At 49.4% G+C, this 7,306-nt stretch overlaps 1 pseudogene; it reads left to right on the forward strand.

The window, feature by feature from the left end:
- The first annotated feature begins 1,587 nt into the window (after positions 1–1,587).
- On the forward strand, positions 1,588–4,749 carry LOC147085293 (uncharacterized; annotated as a pseudogene).
- Positions 4,750–7,306: the final 2,557 nt, after the last annotated feature.

Below are 7,306 nucleotides of genomic sequence, written 5' to 3' on the forward strand. Positions count from 1 at the left end.
CCTGCTCCCGTCAGCCGTGGCTCAGTAGGAAGCACCCTTGCCCTGAGTCACTCTCGCTCTCCCCACTCCAGTGACTTGAGCACAAAAATCCAGGCTGACACTCCAATGCAGTAGACAGAGTGTGCTGCACTGTCGGAGGCGCTGTCTTTCAGATGAGATGTTAAACCGAGGCCGTGTCTGTCCTCTCAGGTGGGTGTTAAAGATCCTATGGCACTATTTCGAAGCAGAGCAGGAGAGTTCTCCCCTGGGTCCTGGGCCAATACTTATCCCTTAATCAACACAACTGAAACAGATTATCTGGTCATTATCACACTGCTGTTTGTGGGAGCTTGCTGTGCGCAAATAGGCTACCACATTTCCTACATTACAACAGTGACGACACTTCATTGGCGCTAAAGCGTTGGGACGTCCTGAGGTCATGAAAGGCGCTGCAGAAATGCAAGACTTTCTTTTTTCTTTCTCTGGGAGCTCACCCACCACCAATGTTAGGCCGACTGGTCTGATTTATCCCTTTCACTCTGATTGAAGAGAGTTGTTATATTGGCAACTGCAGGCATGTGGCCCAACTTCCATATCCAAGGTTTAGATAGAATTTTACAGCACAGACACAGGCCATTCGGCTCGTCCGGTCCACGCCAGCGTTTATGCTCCACACGAGCCTCCTCCAACCCTACTTCATCTCATACTATCACCACATCCTTCCATTCCTTTCTCCCTCAGGTCCTTATCTAGCTTCCACTCAAATGACATTCGCCTCAATCACTCCTTCTGGTAGCATCTTCCACATTCTCACCACTCTCTGGGTAAAGAACTTTCTCCTGAATTCCCTATTGGATTAATTAGTGACTATCTCATATGTATGGCCCCCAGTTTTGGTCCCCCCCACAACTACAAATATCTTCTCTCTGTCTACCCTATCGAACCCCTTCATAATTTTAAAGACCTCTATTAGGTCACCTCTCAGTCTCTTTTCTAAAGAGCCCCAGCCTGTTTAATCTTTCCTGATCGTTGAAACCTCTCAGTTCTGGTACAAACCTTTTGTGCAGCTTCTCCAGTGCCTCTATATCTTCTTTATAATATGTGGACCAGTGCACAGGATGTTTGGAGCATTGTCCTCAAAGCCTCTGTTATCTCCTCTCTGTCTTCCCTCAGTATTCGAGAACACAGTCATCAGGGCCTGGGGCCTTTGGCACGTCAATACAAAGAGGAAGCAGATCTTAATGAGAAAGTAGCCGTGGCCTGGGAGAGCCGCAGGTGATGATGGAATGGGCGAGGTATGCGAGAGTGTGAGGTGTTCAGAGGAGAAAGGGGTCTTCAGGGAGCTGATAATATCTGGACAGAAAGGAGCCTTCCGCACATCACAGATATTAAACATGGGAATGGCTTTTCAGAGTAGTGGAGAGCAGAGTATCCATGGAAGCATGTTAACTGATTTGCTTAATTTCTACTAAACTGACAATGTAAACCATCTCTGACTTTACAGGCTGTTCTGGAAGCGACAGAGAAAAAAAAATCACACCCACAGAATTTATCTTGAGTGAGGTCCTGCAAAACATCTGAACCCTCGGACGGAAGAAGGAGGCTGTGATGTTGAGACTGAGCGTTGAATGGCCGATGCTTCTCTGTGCCCTCTCCTGCAATGTGTTGGTGCCCACAGTCCCCGGGTACAGTTTCAATAACTGCATGCAGGATGCCAACCACAATGGTACCTTTCAGTGCGTCCACCGCTTCCTGACACAGGTCTCTAGTGCCGTGTCGGACCTCCCAGCCAGCACCGTGCACTTGAACATCTCCCACAACTGGCTCACCCAACTGCAAGCGGACAGCTTCCGCAGCCTGTCCAAGCTGCTCACCCTGCGGCTGGATTACAATCGGATTGAGAGTGTTTGCTGCGGTGCGTTCAGTAATCTCACCAGCCTACTGACACTTAACCTGTCCTACAGCAGTATCTCTCATCTGAACTCTTCGGGCTTCCAAGAACTTGAAAAGTTAGATCAACTCCTGCTCCATCACAACCGCTTAGTCACAGTTGAACACAAAGCATTCGCTGCATTGGACAATCTTCAAACACTTGTCTTAAGCTCCAATAAACTCCACAGTTTCTCCCATCTGGTGAGCGCTGTCTCTGGGCTCAGTAATCTGACGCTCCTGGATCTGGGCAACAATCAACTCGCCTCCCTGCAACATCGCACCGCCCTCCCGCCCTCCCTCCGAAACCTCTCCCTCTCTAACAACTCTCTCACAACATTTGACTGCCAACGGAACTTCCTCAGCAACATTCTCAGGTTGGATCTGTCCAATAACAAACTCTCCGATGCTTTGGAATTTTCTAAAGTTGACCTGAGGAACATCTCGTGTTTGATCATCAAGAACAACCCCTTAAATGTCACCGAGTTTCTCAAATCTGCAAACCTGGATCTACAGAATGTTCAATACTCTGGGTTAAGGCTGCACAACCAGAGTCAGCTGTCCAACCTGTGCCACTATCTGGGTCTCAGGACTATGAAGAGCCTGGTCCTGCAGAACAATCAGATCTTATTCCTCCCTGCCCATTCCCTATCCCAGTGCCCACCCATCACCAGCTGGGATTTATCACACAATCTCCTCACATCTGTGGAGTGCTTTGAATTTGCATCGAAAAGAAAGCAAGTTGTTTCTTTCATTATCGAGCACAACAGAATCATTAAGTTACCTTCCTGTTACAAGGATGTGAAGGCAGTCGCGGTGTTTCCCAAGCTGTCGCTCCTAACCTTTCGCTACAACAGGATTTTCACCATTTATAGTCACGCCTTCTCTTATGCTCCCCATCTCCGGACCCTAAAGCAGAACATTAACAACATTGCTGTCATCAACAAGGCTGCCTTTTCTAACCTCACCAACTTGGAGGAGCTCCGACTCGACAACAACCTCATAACTGACATCTATGAACACACCTTCAGCAACGTTGGGAGTCTCAGGAATCTCAATCTCAGAAACAACAGGATCTCAATTGTTTTCAGCAAGGTGTTTGCAAATCTCAATAACCTGAACACATTGGACCTGGGAGGGAACAAAATTCGAACCCTCACCATCCACTCTTTCTGTGGATTACACAACCTGACCAAGCTTTATCTCGAGAGGAACTGTATAACCCGTATCAGCAGGGAGATCTTCGACATCCTCCCATCATTAGGAGTGTTGGACTTGGACAGTAACCGGATCAGATACAACACTGGCCTGATTGCAGCATCTCCTTTTGTTAACCTCACAAAGCTCTACATTCTCAAACTACAAGCCCAGCAACCCTACGGCATCAACATTATTCCTCCAAAGTTTTTCAATGGCCTCATCTCTTTAAGAGACCTGTATATAGGAGAGAATAAAATGTCACTGTCCAAAGATGGAATTGAAGACCTGATCAATTTGAGAATCCTCTCCATGCCCGATGCTTGCAATGGGATCCACAGCCTGAATCCAGGGATCTTCAAGAATCTCCAGAGTCTAGAGAGACTCAACCTTGAAAATGTCGGCCTCCAATCCATGTCTCTTGACGTCTTTGGAAACCTTTCCAACCTCAGGACATTGTTCTTGGGGAAAAACGCCATTGAGATCATCAATAGCACGGTTGTGGAACACCTGCCCTCCCTGACCTACCTGGATCTACGGAAGAACCCGTTCCCCTAGCACGGTGGCATAGTGGTTAGCACTGTTGCCTCACAGCGCCAAGAACCCGGGTTCAAATCCGGCCTCGGGTGACTGTGTGGAGTTTGCACATTCTCCCTGTGTTTGCGTGGGTTTCCTCCGGGTGCTCCGGATTCCTCCCACAGTCCAAAGATGTGCGGGTTAGGTTGATTGGCTATGATAAATTGACCCTTAGTGTTAGGGGGATTAAATACGTGGGGTTACGGGGATTGGGTGGGATATGTGTCGGTGCAGGCTCGATGGGCCGAAATGGCCTCTATCTGCACTGTGGGGTTTCTGTGATTCTGTGTGACCTGTGACATCAGTTGGTTCCAAAACTGGTCCCTGTCCAACCCCAGGGTGCAGGTTATCTATTTTTACAACCAAACATGTGCAGATCCGCCAACTGAATACTTGTATAAGTTTGATGCTCGCGTTTGTTACTTGGACATTGGGCAGATCATGTTCCATATAACTGTGCCGGTCTTGATCTTGTTCATGTTCATCCCTATATTCTACAGCAAAGGGTACTGGCACATCAAGTATGGGTTTTATATTTTCCGATCATGGTTGAATGACCACAGAGGGAGGTGAGAGAGTCAGCAGTCCTACAGGTATGATGCATTAATCTCCTATAATTCTCAGGACGAAGACTGGGTTCTGCAAGAGTTGGTGCCAAACCTGGAAACAAGAGGACCTCAAAGCTTCAAACTCTGCCTCCACCACAGAGATTTTGAGCTGGGCAAATATATCATCGACAACATCGTGGACAGCATCTACCGGAGCAGGAAGACCATCTGTGTGATGAGCCGCAACTACCTGTACAGCGAGTGGTGCTCCATGGAACTGCAGCTAGCGAGCTACAGGCTCTTCCACGAGATGAAAGATATCATCATCCTGATCTTCTTGGAGAGGATTCCAGATGCTGAACTCTCAACCTACCACAAGATGAGAAAGGTCATGAAAAAGAAGACCTACATCCAGTGGCCATCAGACATCGAAGCTCAAAAATTGTTTTTGGTCAAAGTGAGAGAAGCGATTAAAGGCTCCAACTGGGCCAAGGAGGGGAATCCCGCTGCTGAAAGTTAAGCTTCAAGGCCTAGAAATCCGCAGTCTTACCGCAGGCCCTTAAGGCCTGAGTCGGGGAAACATGGCGGCTGCCGCACTTCCCACGTGTTTTGGAGTTCGCCGCTCAACTTACCGCCCTGTGTTAATTGCGAACAATTCCCCCAGTGGCTGCATAATGGCCGGTGGAAGGCTGCTGACTTTCAGTGGGGGAGACTGCAAATGGCCTTGCAGGACGACCTCGAACAGCTCTAGCCCTAGAATGCCTGGCTGTAGACTGCACCACCTCGGCATGGGCGGCAGCAGCCTAGGCTGGCTGGCAGGCAGCGGCAAGGGCAATAGGTGGAGTGGCAGAGGTGGGAATAGGAGTGCTGTCATCCTGAGAGAGGGCAGCAGGTTCCTGCTCCCCAGATCCACTGCCACTCTCCCCAGGGTGGTGCCTCAACATTCCTAGCAATCTGTTGGTGGCCAGATGGCTGGGCGGCTGTGACACCCTGCAAGCCCCGTGCAACACTGGTAAACCCAGCCATGGTGGCAGCAGTCTGAGCTTGGGTGGCAGCAAACTGAGGCTGCAGGAGAGCACTCTGATACAGCGTGATCTTACAAGTGGCGCTCCAAATGGAATGACAATGAGGTGCTGCTGCATCAAAGAACCTTCCCTTTAAGTAGTGGAGAAAGCCGAGGCCTAACATGACTTGCAGTCGGACTGCACCCGATATTGGCCCATCTGTTGAGCAGTAAAGCAATGAGCAGCGGGTTTAGTGCTCAGATCAGCACTATAATCATGTAAAAGAGCACTCAGCATGAATTTTGCGTGCTACTTAGACCACTTTGTCCAGACGCAGCTAAGTAACGCTGGGTCATGACTCTGCCCGTTTTCAGGCCATATCCGATTTCTTGGCCCGTGTTCCTCAAAGCCCCTTTGGTTCGAGTGGCAGGGCACCCACTCATCTCGGAACCCGCTGCCACACGCTTCCATCCACCTCAGACACAGTCCCTCCTTATTGTTAATCCTGTCATTGCTGCTATTGACCCAGGATAAGGCAAATGTACAGACACACAATGTAAGCACAGAATAAAGCCTTAACCATCTGGCCCCCTCATGTCGGCTCACTGTCATCTTTTCATCCAACATCTGCTTGAATCTGGGCCAGACTGATGGAGTGCACGACTCCTCGGTCCGTGGTAATCTGACACTGGTGGACATCAATCCACAGCACAAGACTGTCCACACTGGAGCCCAACAGGAGATCTCACTCACACTCCCAGTGGCCTGAGAATTGGCCGGTGTGAGAAATCCAGCTAACAAACCTTTCATATTATCCACTAATTTTGATACAATACTGGCTCCCATGACAGGATAGCCCTGGTGCTACCCATTGCAGGTAATTCCAGGATATACCTGCAGTGACGGTTATTACAGGTAATGTCCAGATACCCCTGGTGGGACAGTGATTACAGGAAATGCCCAGATACCCCTGTTGGGACAGTGATTACAGGTAATGCCAAGATACCCCTGGCGGGACAGTGTTTACAAGAAATGCCCAGATACCCCTGGTGGGACAGTAGTTAGAGGCAATGCCCAGATACTCCTGGTAGGATGGTAATTACAGGTAATGCCTGAATATCCCTCATGTGAAGGTGATTACAGGTAATGCCCAGATACCCCTGGTGGGACAGTGAATACATGTAATGCCCAGATACCCCTGGTGGGACAGTGATTACAGGTAATGCCAAAATACCCCTGGTGAGACAGTGATTACAGGAAATGCCCAGATACCTCTGTTGGGACAGTGATTACCGGTAATGCCCAGATACCCCTGGTGGGACGGAGATTACAGGTAATGTCCGGATACACTTGGTGCGACAGTGATTACAGGAGAAGCCCAGATACCCCTGGTGGGACAGTGATTATAGATAATGCCCAGATACCCCTGGTGTGACGGTGATTACCGGTAATGCCCAGATACCCCTGTTGGGACAGTGATTACAGGTAATGCCCGATACCACTGGTGTGAAGGTGATTACAGGTAATGAACAGATATCCCCGGTGGGACGGTGATTAGGGGTAATGCCCAGATACCCCTGGTGGGACGGTGATTACAGGTAATGCTCAGATACCCCTGGTGGGATAGTGATTACTGGTAATGCCCGGATACCCCTGGTTTGAAGGAGATTACAGGCAATGCCTGGATACCCCTGGTGGAATAGTGATTACAGGTAATGCCTTGATATTCCTGGAGAGACGGTGATTACAGCTAATGCCCGGATACCGCTGGTGGGATGGTGATTACCGGTAATGTCTGGATACCTCTGCTGGGAGAGTGATTGCAGGTAATGCCCAGGTACCCCTGGTTGGACAGTGATTGCTGGCAATGCCCAGATACCCCTGGTGGGACAGTGATTACAGGTAATGCCCAGATACCCCTGGAGGGACGGTGATTACAGGTAATGCCTAGATATCCCTGGAGGCACAGTGATTACAGGTAATGCCCAGGTACCCCTGGAGGGACGGTGATTATGGGTAATGTACAAATACCCCTGGTGGGACGGTGATCACAGGAAATGCCCATATACCATG

Source organism: Somniosus microcephalus, unplaced genomic scaffold (genome assembly GCF_052327205.1).
Source record: "Somniosus microcephalus isolate GS21.2 unplaced genomic scaffold, FLI_Smic_1.0 unresolved_chr8, whole genome shotgun sequence".
NCBI lineage: Eukaryota > Metazoa > Chordata > Chondrichthyes > Squaliformes > Somniosidae > Somniosus > Somniosus microcephalus.